The sequence below is a fragment of the Perognathus longimembris genome, chromosome 1 (genome assembly GCF_023159225.1).
Source record: "Perognathus longimembris pacificus isolate PPM17 chromosome 1, ASM2315922v1, whole genome shotgun sequence".
In the NCBI taxonomy this organism is placed as follows: domain Eukaryota; kingdom Metazoa; phylum Chordata; class Mammalia; order Rodentia; family Heteromyidae; genus Perognathus; species Perognathus longimembris.
Genome location: NC_063161.1, coordinates 74,376,267 through 74,396,915, shown reverse-complemented (window position 1 = coordinate 74,396,915; position 20,649 = coordinate 74,376,267). Strand labels below are relative to the sequence as shown.

At 45.3% G+C, this 20,649-nt stretch overlaps 1 protein-coding gene and 1 non-coding gene across 4 annotated transcripts in view; one reads left to right on the top strand and one right to left on the bottom strand.

Annotated features, from left to right (window-relative positions):
* The window catches only part of Auts2 (activator of transcription and developmental regulator AUTS2), an 830,583-nt gene that overhangs the window by 314,576 nt on the left and 495,358 nt on the right, over window positions 1-20,649 (bottom strand). The window lies entirely within an intron of this gene.
* LOC125341201 lies at window positions 11,447-11,554 on the top strand. The gene has a single exon (XR_007208911.1). It is a non-coding gene; the product is annotated as a U6 spliceosomal RNA (small nuclear RNA).

Below are 20,649 nucleotides of genomic sequence, written 5' to 3'. Positions count from 1 at the left end.
TTTTCCAGGTCTGGACTATGTCTGTATGTATATGATATTCTTTTTGTTGTTGTTGTCAGTTGTGGGGTTTGAACTCGGGGCTTGGGCTCTTTCCCTGAGCTCTTCAGCTTTAGTCTCGCAGTTTACTACTACTCTACCACTTGAGCCACAGTGCCACTTTGGGTTTTCTAGTGATTCATTGAAGATAAGAGTCTCATGGACTTTCCTGCCTGGGCTGGCTTTGAACCGTGATCCTCAGATCTCAGCCATCTGAGTAGCTAGAATTACAGGCATGAGCCACTGGTGCCTGGCATCTACCATATTCTTAATGGGACCTCAACAACCCAATTGCTTAGTGCATAGGACCATATACTATGAAGTATATCAACATAAACTCTAAGATATGGAAGACAACAGGTTCTTATTATGTCCTGTACACAGTTTCTTTTTTCTTCTTTCATATCTCTTAGTTTTCTGTACCTTCTATCTTGTATATAAGATTATATGGCTAGGAAAGGGGAAAAGGAATCACAGAAACAGCAGGTCAAGGATGAACTAATACAACAATGATACTCACTTGATACTAGGTTGGATATGAGTCTTACAACATGGGGGCGGGGTAGGGAAGATGAGACTGGAGAATTCTAGTTTGAATTTGCCAGCCTTCATCTCCAAAATGACTAACAAAAAGGTGAGCTGGAGGCCCAGTAAAAGTGGTAGAAAACAAGAGGAGTCATGTGAGGTGCCAGGCCCTGAATTCATGTCCTGATACAGTCATAAAACAATGAAAAATAGCACACAGTTTTTCCAAACAGACCACATTCAAGTTATGAAAAAGCAGAGTATGAAGAGGTGCTCAATGCTGAACCCTAGGTAAGAGCGACTTCATCCTCCATCCAGTCAGCCCTCGCTGTCTCAACCTCAAGTGTCCTCCCCTGGACTGTGGGCCTCCTGCCCACCTTTTCCCTCCCTCTTCCAATGCTTGGGTGCTCCAACTCCCACCTTCTCCTCTTCAGCAGGTGGAGACAATGATCAATGGCTGTCTAGTCACTGATGCTGGTAGACTGATACAAGTACAGGATCCAGCTTCACAGAAGCGGAAGTGTCCGGCTGCCCTCCTCCTCTGTGACATTCCACTGTTCCATCTCCTGGTGTTTCTGTGTCCCTCCATGACTGGACCCATCTCTGTCCACATGACCCTTCCCTGCAGCTGTGCTTCCTCCACATGCTTGCCACGAGCCCGACCCTCCTCTTCTCTCCTGTGGTGGGAAGCTACTGTTCCTACAGCCAGAAACCTCAGCACACAGAGAAAGAATGTAGGGAATGTAATAAAAGTCCATTGTGGTCAATGCCATGCTAAAGAATAAAAATCTACCTGAGTGAACCAGGGGTGGAAACAGCAAGAGGAAACTTCTCTGGGAGGGAATGCTGCCACAGTATTTGAGGATTTCTTTGACTTTTCCAGCATAACAGCATTATTTTGGGGGGGGGGGGGTGGAAAGATGGAAAGCAGCTTGCCAATGGGATCAAATTACTGGAAGAACAACTCAAATGCATTTGACGCTGGTTGTACACAGTTTTGAAAACTTCAAGACAAAAATAAATTGCTTGACCCCCCAGTAACTTCCACCAGAACTTATAGGAACAAATTGTTTGCCTCAAGCTGAGTGGAATATACATTCAAATTCAGGCTCTTGAGGGAAATTATTAAGGAGAGTCCTATTAGCTTTCCGGAAGCACACTCGTCTTTGGTACTGCTGCTATATAAGACCAATTACGACACCTTTCCTTGCTGAGAAATGATTGTTCTGCCCCTGCAGCTCTGGAGAAGCAAATGCATGCATTTTAACCTTGGGGGATTTCTGTTATTGTCTCTCCCTTGCTAGTTCCTTCAAATGGAAAGCATCTTCCATTAATCTAAATGCAAAATTTGTTTCAGCTTTCCAAAGTTACTTGAAAAATGTTAAGCACAAAGCAATAAAGTTTTTATGCTCTTAAGATCACTAATGCTTTGAGCTCCATATTCATTTTGAAGAAATGAACATTTTATGGTTCACAGAGGAATAGCTACATGAATAATATCTGAGATTATAATGCATCCAGCAGAAAAAGATTAAGTTTATGTAAACTATTTAATCAGACATGAAATTTTCTCTAGAGGATACAAATTCTGACCTATTTAAGTTTACTTTAAAAACACCAATATCATGATTCCACCAAGGGAACCCAGCAATTTTCCCATTTATGTCAAGTAAATATTCACCAGAGGTCAAACTTAATGTAAGTTGTACTGCATGGACCAGCGAGCTTATCACGGGCACCCTCCATGTAGCAGGGGTTAGAGGAGAACTCGAGTTTACTATTTGATCCAAAATAGTCAGTAAACACTTAGCTAATGAGCTGCCAATCTGGGGGTCTGTTGCTGAGGAGAGGTTTGGAAAAGCACCAGAGTATGTCATGCTAAAACCTTTGTTTCCTTTAAATAGATTTTCTGAGATAACATGCATGCAAATATACAGATAGAAATGAACTAGCAATGTTTATTGCAGCGTGTACATGGATAGGTAAATGTATATGTATGTGTAAATGTAAATGCTAAACTACTTTCTTTGGCTGACTGCAAACTTAGTAAATACTATAAATGGCTAAAGATCCCACTTCAAGCCCACAAATATCTGTCTGTCTATCTATGTCTGTCTGTCTCTCCCTCCCCGCCTCCATCTCTTACCACAGGCCCCAAGGGCCCCATATCCAACCCTTGGTGGCTGAGAGCTAGCTTCATTATAAATGCAGATGCTCATACAGACTGCTGTGGCTGATATTAAGGAGGGGCCAATCTAGAATTATCTTCTCCTGCATTACAATATGAAAACATTTGATTCTAATTCAGCAGTGTACTCATCAAAATTCTTTTTTAAAATTAGTTTTGGCAACAGATAGCTTATCAAGACATTTCGGATATGGTAGTTAAACATTTTATTGCTACCATTCATAAAACATATGTATCATAAAATAAGTTTCTACATATTTGATATCTTTTTGAAGACTGAGCCATACTTCACCCAAGTTTCAAACTGTTTCCTTAACATATGATATAAGGCAAAGATGAGGAGAAAACAAGAAGCTCAGTTTTAATAACTAAGAAGCCAGGTCTTCACAAGAAACATAAGAAAGCTAAAAATATTGTTGAAATCGATTATTAAAGACATTAGCCATATAATTCTAACATCTTGTTTTTTCAGGGTCATAGTTTATTAAATTATTTCTCATAATATATCATTTAGTAATGTTTTAAATGTCTGTTGGTGGTATGGAGCTGGAAACTTGGGGCCCTATGTGGGCTCTACCACTTAAGCCATATTCTAAGTCCTTTTCCCCTCTTTTCTTCTTTTTGGTTCCAGTCCTAGGGCTTGGAACTCAGGGCCTGGGTACTGTCCCTGAGCTTTGTCACTCAAGGCTGCTACTCTACCAGTTGAGCCACAAGTCCACATCGAGTTTTTGGTGGATAAATAGAAATAAATGAGAGTCTCATGGGCTTTCTTGCTTGTGATACCTTCAAGTCGTAATCCTTAGACCTCAGGCTCCTGAGTAGTTAGGATTACAGGCATGAGCCACCACCTCATGACCCATTTTTTTTTTGTGTGTTTCACACATAGCGTCTTTTACTTGTGTCCTAGTCAGATCATAGTCCTACATTTCCCAGCAAAGTAACTAGGATTATAGATGTATGCATTTACACCTGGATTCAGTTGAAGACTTTTTAATAAAATGTACAACATCTTACGTGCTTCAACAATGTCTTCTGTTCTTTCACGAGTCCAAAATTAACAGACTGAAAAACAAGAGCTTTGTTTTCACTGGAAAAAGACTTGAAAGGTAAGTCAACAGTGAGCTACTCCAAACAATTACAAGGCAACCCTAAGGTGCCACAAACAATTGTCAGCCAAGTGCATAACCTACAGTGAAGGATCCTGTCAGAGGCTGTTTAGAGAACAACATGGCAGCTCCAGCTGCTCATGAAGAACATGTTCCAGGGGCCAGGGCTCTGCCTCCTTCCCTGGTCCAAGCCTTCGGAGAACGGCGCCAGTTAAGGAGGACTCAGAATTTTCATGGAGCCGTCTGAGACCACTGGGAAGACTGGTATTTGAATAACCCAATTCAATAGGACAATATAAATGCTTGGATGAGGTTGCACTGATGAGAGTATGGAGAGGGGATTAACATTTTCTGTTTCCTACACAGCACCACAGCAATGAAGAAATACCCCAGGGCTGTGGTGGGGCCCAGTAGACAGCACTTGCTTGGCAGGCTGGGGTGGTCCCAGAATGGCAAAAAAGCAAGCAAACACACAAGTCAATAGCTGACAGACAAATGGAGAGACAAAGAAAGAAAGGGAAGGAGGAGGGCATTTCCATCCCCCATGGCAACTTCATGCCACTTTCCAGCTAGGGTGTGCCCATCTCTGCTACCGCCAATGACATCATCCATTTTACACCACCACAGAAGGAGGTAGGCAGAGCAGGTGCCTCCTTGGGTCTAGGTCCTTCCTAGCAACACATTTCTTTTTTGTGCTTAGTGATAACTGTTATCTGGACATACCATAATGTCTTCCCAGCAATAGACACCATGTATTTCCAGCTTGGGGCTGTTATGAAAAAATCCTAGTATAAACATGACACAAATTTGTGCAGCATACATTCCCATGTCTCTCAGGTAAAGACCTAGGAATGAAGGGTACTGTGGTGGTATGGGTTATTGGGTAAGACACTTTATAAGAATAGTTTATGTGGGGAGGGTGCGGGGTGAATGTGCCACTCCCAGGGCTTGAACTCAGGGCTTAGGCACTGTCCCTGAGCTTTTTAGCTCAACATTAGTGCTCTACCATTTGAGACATAGCACTTCCAGCTTTTTTGGGGGGTGGGGGTAATTGAAGATAAGAGTTTCAGGAGCTTTGAACTGCATTCCTCAGATCTCAGCCTCCTGAGTAGCTGGGATTACTGAGTGGTCGGTGCCCAGCCAAGAACAGAATTTTAACCATACTTTTAATGTTGGTCTGAGGACCTCTTCCTTCTCCTATGCCCATACTTAGGAGATATTTATTCGGCTTCACTCAAACAAGTTGGCATCTATTTTCCTTCACAACACAAGGCCAAGCTGCAATAGGCTGGAAGCTCTGTGGGATCCAACCAGGAGAGCTCAGAGTGCTCTGATTCAACCTGGAGCTGCGTCAACACTCAGCACCACAGTGAAGTCCTTCAGATGTGCTGGGCACGCGCTGTGCCTCCCGGCTCATCCCTGACAGGAAGTAGTCGACAGTGAGGGCATCTGCTCGGGTGAGTGGCATCGGATCTGACATGCCATCCCGTCAAAGACTCTGGCACGAGCACCGTGGGCCTGGCATGAACATCAGCTGTCAGAGGAACTGCCAGCACCACGGTCAGGGACGGGCGAGGCACGGGCAGGACAAAATGCAGTGTCCCTCCTCCTCCACGGGTGTGCCAGGCAGGCCCTGACAGGATAATACATGGGGCCAAGTAACAACACTCAGACTGTCAGCTCCATCACACTCCCGTTTGCTGAGGAGGTGGAACACACTGCTGATCAAGTTAGAGTGGGAGGGAGGAGAAAGGGAAGGGAGGCAGGCAGGGGGGTGGGCAGGCAGGTCGGCCAGCCAGTCTATTGTCCAGGCTCTGGACTTGTAGGTGGGATGAAAGGAGGAGATTAGGGAGATTTCACAGACCATGAAACCTCCTTGGCAACTGCAGGACAGGCAGAGCTCTAAAGCCCTCTAGTTCCTTCTGCAATGCCAGTGAGCAGAGGCTGCTTTCCCTGTCCATGGGGAGATGCCCACATTTGGAGGGTTAGCATTTTCTACACCACCTGCTTTAAAGGGCTTGGCAGTCACAGCGAGTTTCTTCCTGCAGTTCCTGCTACAGCAGACAGGAGCCCAAGGGCCTGGTCATCAGAGGCCTGTGGCCTGCATCACCGTCTCTTTAGGACACCTCATCAAACCAGACAGCCGACTTCACACAGTCCTGGGGAGAGAGCCAGCAGTCAACACTGCCTTCTAAAACCTCTGTTGTGACTCCATTCCCAGGGCAACCGTATAACGAGGCTGGACCTTTGGAGTACTTTGACGGTGGGGCAATCCCTCTTGAGCAGAGGAAGAGCACTGGCTCAGGGTGGTCCATCACAGAAAGGAGCTCACCTCTCTTCTTTTCTCTCTGATTTGCTCTTCCACGGTCCACTGTAGGACCCTCTCCCAGTCCTGGTGCCTATCCTGGGCTTCCCAGAACCAGAACTGTGAGCCAAGCACACTTCCATGGGTTGTAAATCACCCATGAGGTGACATCCAGACCAAGGCGAGGGCAGACCAAGAGAACAAACGTTATCTGCAACTCTCCACCGCAGGAGCTGCCTGCTGGGGCCTCTGTCACAGACCTCACATAGGTTGAGTCTTTGTTAAGTTCCACCTTATTTAACAGTCACCCACTGTCATGTTCTCAGAATCCTGAGAACTTCCTAGAACCAAGAACACAAAGGCCATCTTCACATCTCCATCTAATGTACAGCAGTGAGCTTCTCAGAGGGTCAGAGAACTACACAAAGGGCTGACAGCGTGTGTGGTCCCTGCCCTGAGATTCCCAGCCCTGAGCTGACTCCACTGCCCAGCTGTGGCACAGGGTGGCTTCCTCCACCCCCATGGCTCCCACTGATGACCCCTGGTGACCCCACAGCTCCCATGGGCATCCCATTGTGACTTCCACGGCTCCTGTGGATGTCCCCTGTGACCTCCATGCCTCCTGTGGGATATCCCTTTGTGACCCCATGGCTCCCGCCGGTGTCCCCTGGTGACCCTCATGGCTCCCACTGGTGTCCTCTGGTGACCCCTATACCTCCTGTGTGATGTCCCCTTTTAGACTCCACAGCTTCTGTGGACGTCCCTTTTTGACCCCCACAGTTCCTGTGGGATGTCCCTTTGTGACCCCATGGCTCCCACGGGCATTTCCTCACAATCCCCACGGCTCCTGTTGGATGCCCTTCTTCAACCTCCAGTTGCTGCCACTCAGCAACTGCGGTTCGCATGCTGTCAGAGCCCCTCACAGTGACACCGTGTCTCAGGCGGTGTGAGGCCACTGCCAACAAGCAGTGAGTGCGCTGTGCTGACAAGACATTACTGTCCTGCCACAGGCAATCATCATCTTACTGCAGCAAAATGGCAGTCAACTTAGAGCAGAATATGTAACAACATGCGTGGCAAATTGGCATGGCAGCTTGCTAAACAAACACAGGGCAGCAAACCCGCATGGAGGCAGAGCAATGCTTGTGCCTGGGAGGCCTTGGCGCCCTGGCCTGTGTGGACCAGGATCTGGACAAGCGCCTCTCCTGTGCCTGGCCTGCCTCTGCTCCCCCACTTAGCTGATGCAGACTCAGGGAAATGGAGGGCACAGGACAGGTGGCAGGACAGGCAGAAGGATAGGTGGCAGGTCTATACCCTGAACTGTGGCCTAGGCTGATGGGGCCTATGCTCTGAGCACCAGCAGAGTATGGAGCTGGGGCCATGATGGCAGCCCAACCTCGCCTTGCATTCTGATGCAGCACCCTTGTGCAGAGCAGATGTCACAGCTTGGCAGGTTCCTGGCAGTTTGAAAGCCAATTGTGGTCTTTGGCATGGAAAGAGATGGACCTGGCCACGCTGAGCCTCCTCTTCATGTACAGGCAGCCTCCTCTCTGACCCTCAATCTCTCCCCTCTCTTACTCCCTCCATCTCTGTAAGCCCTTTCATTGGGGGTGGGAGAGGGAGCCCCAATTTATTAACCCAACATTCTGTAAATCTAATTAAATGTCAAATACAGAAACATCAAGGAAGAAAGGGGCAGCAGAATGGCCCCCAAAGGTAATCAGCATTCACTTTGGGGACTCATAGCCATCACTCGGAGCTCATTATCAGTGCTGGTGCAGGAGGAGAACAGCGAGGGACCACATCATCAGCATCCTCCACGCCCATCACTGCACCGGCAAAGACGCTGCAACCAGGAGCTCATCCTTCAAGGGGAAGAGGACGCTGTCCTGCCTCCACAACACTTACATCCATTCAAGTTTACCAAAAATACCAGGGCACATGGGTGAAAACCATATCCAATAATTAATCAAACCAGGGCATGCCTCAGTTTTACTGCATACAATTAAAAACCTTGGAAAAGCATTTATTCTCACATCTTTACTTTTGACAACACAAGTCAATGGGCTGTACACAAGCATAATCCAGAATGCAACAAAATAATAATATAACTAGCTTACAGAAGTTCTGTCTCTTCCTGTAAACTGGTTGACATGAAGACAACAAATCTTCAAAGTAGTGGCAGTACAAGGAGGAAAAAGCACAAGGTGCCCCCCAAGCTTTGCAGGTGTCACCCTCTCTAGATAGGAGAGTCCCATGGCAACTGAATGGCAGAGGAGAAGCTCTGGGAGAAGCTTGCCAGCCACGGGGGTGCAGAGCCACAGAGGTGCACCTAAGCTTCCATTCCTGGGCTCTGTTTTGGAACACAATGTCAAAAAAGAGACCCTAGGGGCTGGGAATATGGCCTGGTGTAAACCAACTGTACAACTCATGGAGGGGAGAGGGAAAGGGGGAGGTGGGGGAAAATGAGGGAGGAGGTAACAAGTTGAACAAGAAATGTATTCATTGCCTTACATATGAAGCTGTAACCCCTCTGTAATTCACTTTGACAATAAAGGAAAAAAAGATTTGACTCTAAAGAGAGAGAGAAAGAGAGAGAGAGAGAGAGAGAGAGAGACAGACAGACAGACAAACCCTAGAGATGTGCAGAGCAGGGAAAGGGAGATTCTTCCAACGGTGACTCTTCTCCTAGTTTCTGTGCTGGAGGCTGTGAGATGACCTTGAGGTCCATACCACCTAGGGGACTGCATGCTCGGGTTCTGAGGTGAGGGCAAATCCTGGGGCCCGCTACACCCTACTCAGCAACTCTTCCTCTGGGCTATGAGGAGGACTTCAACTGCAACACCACTAATCAGCTCTGGGCTTTCAAACACATACAGACTGAGACAGTCCAGAAATCAAAAGTACAATGATCCATATGTGTTGCTACTTTTGGAATTCCTTCCTTCAAGAGGGGCAGACCTCCTGCCTAGGCCTGGGAGAGCATCCTGCAACACTAGATACGTCAGCCAACTTGCCAGCTTGCTCCCAGTGAGGGCAGGGGAGAGGCGCAGAGGTGGAAATGGGTACGTCAGTGTATGGACGCTGGCGCAGAGCCACGGGGATGGAAGGTCAGAACAGCAGCCAGCCTTGGGGGCTTAGCAAGGAGAGGATGGAATTATATTCGCTCACATCAGATGCTCTCCAACTCGATCAGGTTACAAAACACCTGAAGTTCATGAGGCCTCTCCCTGCAAAACACTAAGCTACTCACCACACCTGATATGATAATGAAAGATGACTCCCACTTGAGGAAGATCTGTTTGATAGCTTATAAGCAAAGACTGGAATGGAAGAAATTACACTAATGTGTACTCTTGATTATTTCACTAGGTAAAGAATATAATTGTTTGGTGTTTATAATAGAGTATTTTGGTCCAGGTGTGGGTGCCAATGCCTGGCAGAAGTCTATCAGGAGAAATTAGACACCAAGACTCATACTTCACTGAAAACAATGTAAAAACTGAATAGGAGAGCTTAAGACACTCTTCTAATCAGCATCTATGAGCTATATAGAAAGTAAGCAGGAATAAAACAAAAAAGAGAGAGAGAGAGAAGCATGGAGGACAAAAATAACTAGAGTTTGCTCCCATTTCACTATATTTCCCAAATGGAGCTGAGTTTTAGCTTTGGTTTGAAGGTCCCACAACTCTGGGGATGAAGCAAGTACATTGCACCCAAAGAGCACAGTTGAGAAATGGAGCCGGAGGCGCCCAGAAGAGGCAGGCACAGAGGACCAACACACAACACAGTGCCGGGGAGCCAGGACTCATGGCCTTGCCAGCCTAAAGCCAAGGCACAGTGGTAGCTCAGATAGCATCACAGCAGAACTCTCGTCTGCTAAATCCTAGGGACAAACTCACTCTCTAATGAGTTTTGAAGGCTTCATTTTAGATAGACTGGACAGAAAAGCCTCAACCTGATGTTATCAGAAGATCTCAGACTGGCGGTTTCGCAAGAGGCACAAAGGAGGCCATGTGATTCCAGAAGAGAGGGCAGCCTGAGACCTGCTTCCAAAACAAGCAAAGGAGCCACATGCCTGGTAAATTCCTCCTTTACCCTAGGTGCCGGGGACATATGACAGAATTTCAGGAAAAAGTGAGCAGAGAACAATTCTTCAAAGCTCCAGAAGGGCGGCTGGGAGAACATGGAGGCAATAGCATATCACCTGTGTGGTGTCTTCCTCAGCGTCCAGGCATCATGGCATGCGGGAGGAACACCAAACCAGCCAAGAACAAGAGGTCAGTTTCAGAAAAAACTGTGGGCTGGAGAAAATGGTGCATGCTTCTAAAGTCAGTGTCACAACAAGAGAAGAAGATGATGGGAATGCAGCCTACTTAAAGAGGCTAAAGTCACAGCACTGTCCATGACACTGCTCCAGAGGAGAAGGCGAAGTCAAGAAGAGGTTCCCGCAAAACAGAAAAGCAGATGATGATCAGAATGCATGATACCAGGGCTCTGGAGAACGTCTCTGGAGGTTGGCCCTGGCAGAGAAGTTCTCCAGAGCCCTTTTCAATTCCTATTTGGGCACAGTGGTACAAGGAGGGAAGTTGGCACAGAGGCACACACCTGTGATCCTGGCTTCGAGGAGGAGCCTCAGGTGGGTAAGTGGTTCAAGGGCATGCCCAGGTGGAAGGGAGACCCTGTGCTAAAAAACAACCAGCTAGAAGTAGTATCTCACCAGCCCAGGAAGCCCACGACCGGAGCTGAGGCCCTAGCACCACCACAACATACTACGCACATATATGTACACATGCGTCTATCCATAATGTAATGTAAGCCAGCGCTCAGGCAACACTTGAGAGAACAACTCAGACTGGAATAGTTATCAGTGATACATTGTTCCAACAAGAAAATTAACAAGCAGACTCTACCATGCATAAATAATACTACATTCAATAATTACATGACATGTATGTTTCCCAAACTCTCGCAGATCATTCAAGGGAACTAACAAGACACTGAGCCAGAGTACTTCCCAACAAATCACAAAGAATTACTGCAATGCAAACCATGTCTCCATAAACAGAAAGAAAAACAGACATATATGAAAGCAGGAAATATACTTCCAAGTGGAAGTCAAATAAGAATCATAGATAAAAATAGTTTTAAACAACAAAAACATGTATGTCGAAAATTTTGAAGTAACACTAAACTGCTTAGAAGAAAGTTTGAACCTTAAAATTATATATTTAAAAAGCAATAAAAGGCCAAAAAATGATGAAGGACCTGTAAAGAAATTCAAGAGTGCTCGGTTCAGTAGCTCATCTACAAAAAATTAGAATGATACAGAGAAGATTAGCACAGCTTCTGTACAATGATAACATGCAAATTTGTGAAGCATTCCATATATTTTTTGCCCCATTTGTAAGGAAATGGAAGGACTTGGAAAAAAATCATACTAAGTGAAGTGAGCCAGACCCAAAGAAACATACCTAAGGTTTCCCTCACGGTAATAATTAGTACACTTCTAGGATAGTCCTACCAGAGGATCACAATAGCTCAATGACTATGTAAATATGATCATATAAGATGATGCTAAGAGAAATGAATTCCAAGATATGGAAACAAATGGTTTTTCACTGTTATTATTTTTAATGTACTATGCAAAATTTAAAAAAATTCAAAAGACAAGCCTAAAAAAGGAAAAAAGAAATAATGCAATCATAAAAAACCCTGAAATGAAAAATACAATGAAGTATGTAAGCAAAGAAAGGGAAAAAAAGAATAAAAACAAGATTGTTTCTTTGAAGAGACTAATAAAATAAAAAAGAAACTTAAAAGAATAAAGAGAATACAAAAGAGGGCTGGGGACATGGTTCAAGCTTGTCTACCTAGAGAGCTCAAGGCCCTGAGTCCCATTCCCAGTACTGCCAGAGAGAGAGAGAGAGAGAGAGAGAGAGAGAGAGAGAGAGAGAGAGAGAGAGAGAGAGAGAGAACAAAATAAAACCCCCAAATGTAAGCACTACCAATAACTAACGGAATGGCAAAGGATTCCAAAGCAGTATCTATCTTAAAAAATGTAACCAGCATTCCTAGAAATACAAAACAATAATGTAGACGTAAGTAGGGATGAAACAGCTGAAGGAAATGGCAAGATTTACAGAAGTGTGGAGAGAAACTGAAAATACAAGTCTCACTTCACACAAAGAAATCCCAGCCTTCAATTGTTTAAATGAGTTGCCCACAGATGAAGCCTGGCCTGACACCTGACTTTATAAAGGAAGTTTTACTGGAACATGGGCACACTTATTCATTTGTACAGTGGACTTGGCTGCCAGAGATCTTGTGTTCACAGAATATAAAATGTTTATTTTTTAAGTCCTTACATAAAAACTTGCATAATTCTTAGTTTAAATAGCAAATTCTACTTGGCACTAAAAGGCAGACATAATTGTATTCTGCAAATCCTTTCAGGAGGTTAATATAACTCAATGATTTTAGAAAAAAAATGACAAGACAATTGTGGTCATGAACTTTGATGAGAAACTGCTAAATAAAATATCAGAAAACTGAATCCAGCACCGTGTGGAAAAGATGATACATCATAATCAATTTGTGTTTAACCCAGGAATTACAGATTGATTTAACATTAGAAAATCAATTACTGTAGTTTATCACAGTAACAGATTAGAGGAAAATCATATCATCATATCAGTGAGTCACTCCACAGTTATTCATGATAAAATGAAATCTCAGTGAGCCTGAAACAGAAAGGCTCCCTTCATTGGCTAAAGGGTTTCTCCAGACAGAGCCACGTGGAAAGCTCAGGGTGTACTGAGTGCAAGACAGTAGAGGTGGTAGTTTTCAGGACAAGGCCTCGTTCTCCTGCTATTTCACAGATGTCCCAGGCAGGTGGGGAAGCCACAATGAGGAACTACAAGTGTAACGATGCAGCCCGTCACAGATGTGTGGCAGCACTGCGCACGCACGCATGCCGACAGGAAATGCTACAGGGGACCTTATTAGGGTCAGCCACAGTTTGACAAGGTTGCAAGATTCAAAGTCAACACGCAAAAATCTGGTGCATTTTTGTACACCAGCAACATCTATGAGAACACACAACAATGTAGCATGGTCAGGTATGTGTTAAGATGGTACATGTAGATCAGAGTTCTGGCGGTAATAGGTCTATTCATGATAGTGCGTAGCCATTGCCAGAAAATGTCCCCCAGGTACACACTGAAACCTCAACCACTGTAAACAGTCACAGCCGAGTGCCCCGTCCTAGCCCCTGGGACCACCACTCTATTTTCTGCTGCTACCATGGTGGCATGAGGGGCATCTTGAAGCGTCTGTCTCTCAGTGGCTGAGTTTATGTCTTTGAGACCATCAAGGTAACACACTCGGCCAGCATCACCCTTTAAGGCTGGGTGACACTCCTCCTGGGCATGGTAGTACACTGTGAAATGGGTCTACCATCTGGTACTGTGTGTGTTCAGGTCTGCTCACATCCCTACTTCTAATTCTTGTAGAGGTACATCCAGACACAGAAATGTTATCAACATGACTTTTTAAAACACCATTTACAACAGCACTGAAGTCAATTTCTAGACAGAAATCTAAAAGAAACTTGCAAAAAGCATGAAATAAAGAAATATAAAGAAGAAAACAAACAATGTAATGGAAGAATGGAAAAATTTATATAACCAGACATACAGATTAGAAAAACCAAGATCTTCAAGAACAATTCCTTCTAGTTCTTCCACGGGCCATGCCAAGGCCAGGAGAATATCATCTTCTTTTGAGGATTTGGTACTAGACAGTTATAAAGTGGCTGCCAATTTCCATCTTGAGTTTTTAATCACAGCTTAAAGAGTATTAGGTTATTACCAGTAAGTACCTTATTAACGTATTCTTCAAAGGAACTAGGACTTACCTACCTGGGTAGAGTTACTGTGTCAAGAGTTTTTAAAAAATTGTGATCCTTTCCAGATGTCTTGTATTTCTTTTCTTTTTTTTTTAACAGCTAAGTATGGTGTTTCTCAACAGTTCAAAGACAGGAGAAGAGAGAGCTCTCCCAGTCAGTGAGGATTTGCTACAACTACAGGTACCACGTATGCAGAAACCAACTGTTAGGAGAAGTGAGGGCCCTAAGCAGTACCAGAATCCACACAACACCCACCTTTGCTGCCCAAAATGCTCATTGAACAGTGCCAGACCCGAGTTCCTGGGAAGACAAGAAACCCAGGACCTCAATTAACTGAGCGCTCTGACAATGGAACCCTGTGGGAATAGATTCCTGTGGTGGGCAGTAATGCAGAAACACCTTGTCTTTACTACAAAGAAACATGGCCTGATAGCTGGACTTCATTTGAGAAATGCATTCGCTTTTGAGGGTGGCTTGTATGTGCAGACAGCACAGCCCCGCTCCATAAAGTCCCCTCTAACTTAGCTTTAAAACAACTTGGTCTTACTAAAGACTTCTCAGAATCGCCAAAGTGTGCTTGGGCTACTGGGCTAAGAAAAAGGGTGGATCTAACATCTGGAGCTTCTGCTGCCAGAGGTATAGGCAACAGCGTGGTCACACTGCAGAAGGCACTACAGAAAGTCTACAGGAAGCTGAGCCCTGTGCTGTGGAGAGGGAGAGAGGCCAACAGGAGAGAGGGAGATGAAGAGAAAGAGATGGAACTGGGTAACTGAAGATGGGGAAGAGATGAGGGAGGCACTGATCAAGATGCAATGCACCAACCACATGGGAAAAGATCTTCACCAGCAAAGCAACAGACAAAGGCCTAATAACCATCATCTATAGAGAACTCAAGAAACTAACCCCTTCCAAACCCAGTTAACCAACTATTAAATGGGCAAGGAAGCTAAAGAGAGACTTCACAGGAGAAGAAATAAAAATGGCAAAGAAGCATAGGAAATGTTCAACATCCCTGGCAGTAAAGGAAATGCAAATAAAAACAACCCTGAGATACCACCTCAACCCAGTTAGAATAGCCTATACTCTGAACTCAGGCAACAACAAATGCTGGAGGGGGATGCAGAGAAAGAGGAACCCTTCTACACTGCTGGTGGGAGTATAAACTAGTACAACCACTCTGGAGAACAGTATGGAGGTTCCTCAAAAAACTCAGCATAGACATACCTATGACCCAGCCATACCACTCCTAGGCATCTATCCAGAACAACAGGATCCAGGATACCACAAGGACACCTGCACATCCTTTATCACTGCACAATTCACAATAGCTAAGATATGGAAACAACTCAGATGCCCCACTACAGATAAATGGATACAAAAAACGTGGTACCTGTACACAATGGAATTCTACACAGCGATTAGAAATGATAAAATAATGGCATTTGCAGGGAAATGGACAGATCTTGAACAAATAATGTTGAGTGAGAAAAGCCTAGAACACAGAGAAAAAAGGTGCATGGTCTCCCTGATATGTGGATGTTATGGGGGAGAAAAAAAAACTAAAAAGCAGAGAACGTGTTTGTAAAGTAACAAACATCTTTTCAAATGGTATTTCTACATGTTTTGGTCAGTGACTTTACATCATGTCTCTAAAAGCAAACAATTACTAAATAAACATAAAAATGTCTAAAATAGTCCTAGCAGAGGATCACAATAGCTCAACAGCTATGTACATATGATCATATAAGATGAGGCTAAGCAAAATGAACTCCAAGATATGGAAACAAGAGGATTTTATTGTTGTTATTTTTAATGCACTACGTGAATCTCCTATGGCTTATCCCCTGTTGTTAGTGTACATGATCTTGGTATACTGGGTACTGTATATATGTTTATCTAAATTAGGGAAGGGAATGGGAATATCAGAATGGTGAGACAAAGAATAAAGGGCGAACCAATGCAATAGCAATACTCATAAGACAATATGTTGGAAAGGAACTGTACAACTAGCAGGTTAGGAGAGAGGGAAGGTGAAAGAAAAATGAGGGAGGGTGTAACAAGTAGTACAAGAAATGTACTCACGGGGCTGGGGATTTGGCCTAGTGGCAAAAGTGCCTGCCTCGGATACACGAGGCCCTGGGTTCGATTCCCCAGCACCACATATACAGAAAACGGCCAGAAGCGGCGCTGTGGCTCAAGTGGCAGAGTGCTAGCCTTGAGCGGGAAGAAGCCAGGGACAGTGCTCAGGCCCTGAGTCCAAGGCCCAGGACTGGCTAAAAAAAAAAAAAAAAAGAAATGTACTCACTACCTTATTATGTATTATGTAACTGTAACCCCTCTGTACATCACCCTGACAATAAAATTAAATTTAATAAAAAAAGATACACTGCACTCATAAGCCTATATGCTAAACTCAATTCCCTTAGTATAACTACTTAAAGATAATAAAGGAAAGTTATCAGGGGTAGGTATGAGACAGACATACCTACTGTGGAAAATGAAGAAATCGTACACAGTTTTTCCTTCTTCATTCACCTTTGTATATTTTGAGTTTTCCATGAAGAGCACATAGGTTTATTGGATGACAATAAATAATATACAGTCACATGATCCCTGAATCATGGCAGGTGGTCAGTCACACAGGGTGAGAGCGCTTACTGCTACTGATCAGGTGAAACACGAGGGTGGGTGCTGTCTGAGGACTCCAAAGTGGACCAGAGAGCAGCATCTGTGTGCAACACACTTCGCTCCTAGCCTCAGCCTCTATACCCGTGTCCCTGCTATAAGGAGACAATCAGAGTAGATGCCCAGGGGCCAAGCCTTGGATGGTGAGTGTGGGGAGGGTCAAGGGACTACACTTGCTGCACCTACTAGTACCATGGACCGCTGTCCCCCACTCTGCCACAGGTGGCACCAAATTGGAAGGAGCTAGCCTGCTTCTAACCACAGTCATGCTGAGCTTGCATGAGACCCTGCTAAACCACAATGAGGAGGTGCAAGAGTGAGTTCCTGTAAACCCAGCTGTTCACTTAGCATGGATTAAACCTGAAGAAAGCCAGAAGACTTCCGGATAAAGTAGTAATGCCAGCTGTTAGTTAACTACCATCACCCACACCTGACCAAACTTCTCCACAGTGAACATGCAGAGAACCTGGCCGACTCCCTCTTGTCTGTCTGTCCGTCTGCCTGCCTTTCTCTCTCTCTCTCAATGTCTCTCTCTCTGGAAAAAATGTGGAAACCTGGTTTGAGGCTTTAATTTTAAGAAGATGCCTGCATAGCTGTTTTCAAGTAAAAAAAAAAAGATGCACTTTTGTACTCAGAGACCTCCTGTTTTAATTTATGCAAAGCTTAAACCATTTTGTTAGGCCTGAGTGAGACCATCTGTGCAGGAAAGAAAGGATGCCTCCGGGTAAAATAGGCAGGAATAGTAACGTGGAAAGTGTGAGGCACGGGCAGCCTGTGGGTTTTGCAACTACTGCTGTGACCTTTACTGCTTTGGAGAAGAAACCAGGGTGATTTCCATATTTTGGCTCCCCTAGAAAACTCCCAGCATCCCACAACTCCCACTTCTACTCTGTTTCCTCACTCCTTAACAAAAAGTTAGCAGAGCAGAGTCTATAGAAAGGAGCCAGAGCTGAAAACTGTGTGTAGACGCTCTGGCACACAGGAGGGTGGAGGTGGAAGGGGAAAGGTGAAGCACCAGCTGGAAGCCATGACTGAGAGGGATTCTAGTAACTGTCTCCCAGACTGCCAGAGCCATCTTGGGGGAGGAAGGGAGAAAAGGGGAGTGACCGTCCTTCACAAATGGTATCTAACTACACTGCTTACCTGTTTCAGTTGTGGACGTCTTTGCTTATGTTTTTTTTTTTTTTTTTTTTTTTTTTTTTTTTTTTTTTTTGGCCAGTCCTGGGCCTTGAACTCAGGGCCTGAGCACTGTCCCTGGCTTCTTCCCGCTCAAGGCTAGCACTCTGCCACTTGAGCCACAGCGCCGCTTCTGGCCGTTTTCTGTATATGTGGTGCTGGGGAATCGAACCTAGGGCCTCGTGTATCCGAGGCAGGCACTCTTGCCACTAGGCCATATCCCCAGCCGACGTCTTTGCTTATGAATGTAACCCCCCATCATACAAGAACCACCAAAGATGAAGACAGAAGGCAGTGGATGGGCACATCACCAGAAGAGAGTGAAATGGGAGAGAAAGACAGGAGCTGGGGAAGGACTGAGCACCCTCTGAGAGCAATGAGGCACCAGCCTCTGGGTGGCTTGTCTGGTGCAGGACACCAGGGTGGATGGTTGGTGCAGTGGGTCTGGTGTGGGGCACGGGGGTAGATGGTGTGTGTGATGTGTCTGGTGTGGGGCACGGGGGTGGATGGTCTAGGTGATGTGCCTGGTGTGTGTGTGGGGGGCTGGTCTGGGTGGCTGGTCTGGGTGCAGGGCTTGGAGGCAGCTATGATCTAACCACATCATCCCTTCCCTGGACAATAGGCTTCTAGGGTGCTGAGGAACATCCCTCCTGTGGTGGAAACCACACGTATGTCTTTATTAGACAGGCCCCTGTCTGCCAAGGACCCATCCTGTGGCACCACTGAGCTCTGTGGACACTGGGTCACAGCACCCGGGGAAGAAGGGTAGCAGCCTGCCTGCTGGCCAGCAAACTGGGATGACTTCCATGTGACAGACAGATGTTCCGAGGCCAACCAGCACTGGTGCAAGAGAGGTGTCTGAGCAGCATTTCTCCACAAATCAAAGCTTTATCCAGAGAGCAACACTATTCTTGAGCATGGGGGCTTTCTTCCTACAACTCTCAAATTAACATTACAAAGGCCTGACCTTATGTGCATTTTGTATTCTCCTAGGAATCAGGAGAGCATTTTGTGAGTTTGTTCACATTGCATTTCTTTCTTCTGATTACCTTGGGGACTTATTAAGGAATTCTGGCTCTGCTCCCTCCCACTTTCCTTACAGGGGCCCCGAGGGACAAGGGATGAAGGAATGGAACGCCACAACCAAGGGTGTAATCGCCACTTCAAAGACAGAAAGACTTTCATTTAACAAATGACAGGTTAAAAAAACTTCAAAAAAATCATAAACAGTTTTATCCAGGGAATATATTTTATGGAACATTTATATATAGCCACAGTGCTTGGAGCTAATATAGGAGCTCTTCCACTAACACCTGTTAGATAAGGTACAGGGTTGGCTTGAAACAGGAGCATGTGGAGAATTCAGGTGGGGATAACCTCAGAGGGGTCAAGGTGATGGTGCTGCTGTTCCTCTGTGGCCTCACATCTTTTATAGAAATAAACAGGGCAGGATAAATGTGCCCCAGAGGGACCATGCTGGGAGGAGAGTGCTGGGGCTGCGGTCTGTGTTTTCACTCTGGAACAGGGGTCTGTGTGGTAAGCAGGACCCAGGAGGCCAAGAGGCCTAGGCTGTGAGCTCGCAGTGTTGACTTCCAGCACACAACAGAACTGGACTGCGAGGCAGGCCACTTACTATGCCTCAAATCCTACAGCGGAGGTTCTTCTGAGCACAAGCTTTAATTTCTGATTTCAAATTTTGAATGAAAGGGTTAAGCTGAATCGGAAATCATTTTGTTAGAATTTGAAAAAAAAAAAAGTAAACACTGTAGGCTTAAACTACAAGAAGAAACCCTAATAACACATAGTCCCATGAACTAAAGGGAGGTGCTGTGACTGTTCGGATGGTACCACTTCTGTGTTTCTATGCAATGGACATTTACTTTCTCCACTAAGCATATTGTGTGTGTTTATTGCATCAATACATCGCGTGCTCAGTAATGAAATGGAAACCCAGGGCTTAAGCTGATCATAGTCCCAAAAGGGGCATAAAGGGCAGGACCCAAGATCAGGAGGGAATCTGTCAGGTGACACTGCGTGGAGAGGTGAAGGAGGCCAAGGGGCCAGGTCTTGTGCTAAGGAGCCATTCCTCTTATCTCTAAAATTTTAAGTGTGTTGCCAAGATTTAGCTAGCTCTTGCATTCCAGGCACATTATTCATCTCCTCCCCCCAAAACCCAACACGACACAGTATTACTGAAGAATACTTATTTAGAACCTAGGAAAATCAGACATAAGGAAACTTTCCCTAAGACAGTGGGACTGTTTACAAGAGAGAAGATATAAAATGAGGGCTAGCACAGTAGCTCATGCCTATAATCCCAGTTACGTGGGAGGCAGAAGTGGGGGAAGACCATGGTCCCAGGTCAACTTGAGCAAAAAGTTAGAGAGACCCTATCTCAATCAATAAGCTGTGTGCCAAAGTCCATGCAGAAGTCGAAGATAGGAGGATTAAAGTTCAAGCCTGGCCTAGGCAAAGGTGGTGAAACCCCATGTGAAAAATAATCAAAACAAAAAAGGACTGGAGATGTGGTTCAAGTGGCAGTGTGCCTGTCTCTAGAGTGCCAGATCCTGAGATCAAGCCCAAATTACCCACACAGCGATGCTCCTAGAAGCCTGTGAAAGTCAGGGCGGCTATGAGCATATGCCGCCACCTTAAAGTGAGGCAGAGGTGACAACAGACTCAAAGAGGAAAGGAAATGGAAGGGGGAGGGGGGCCTGCA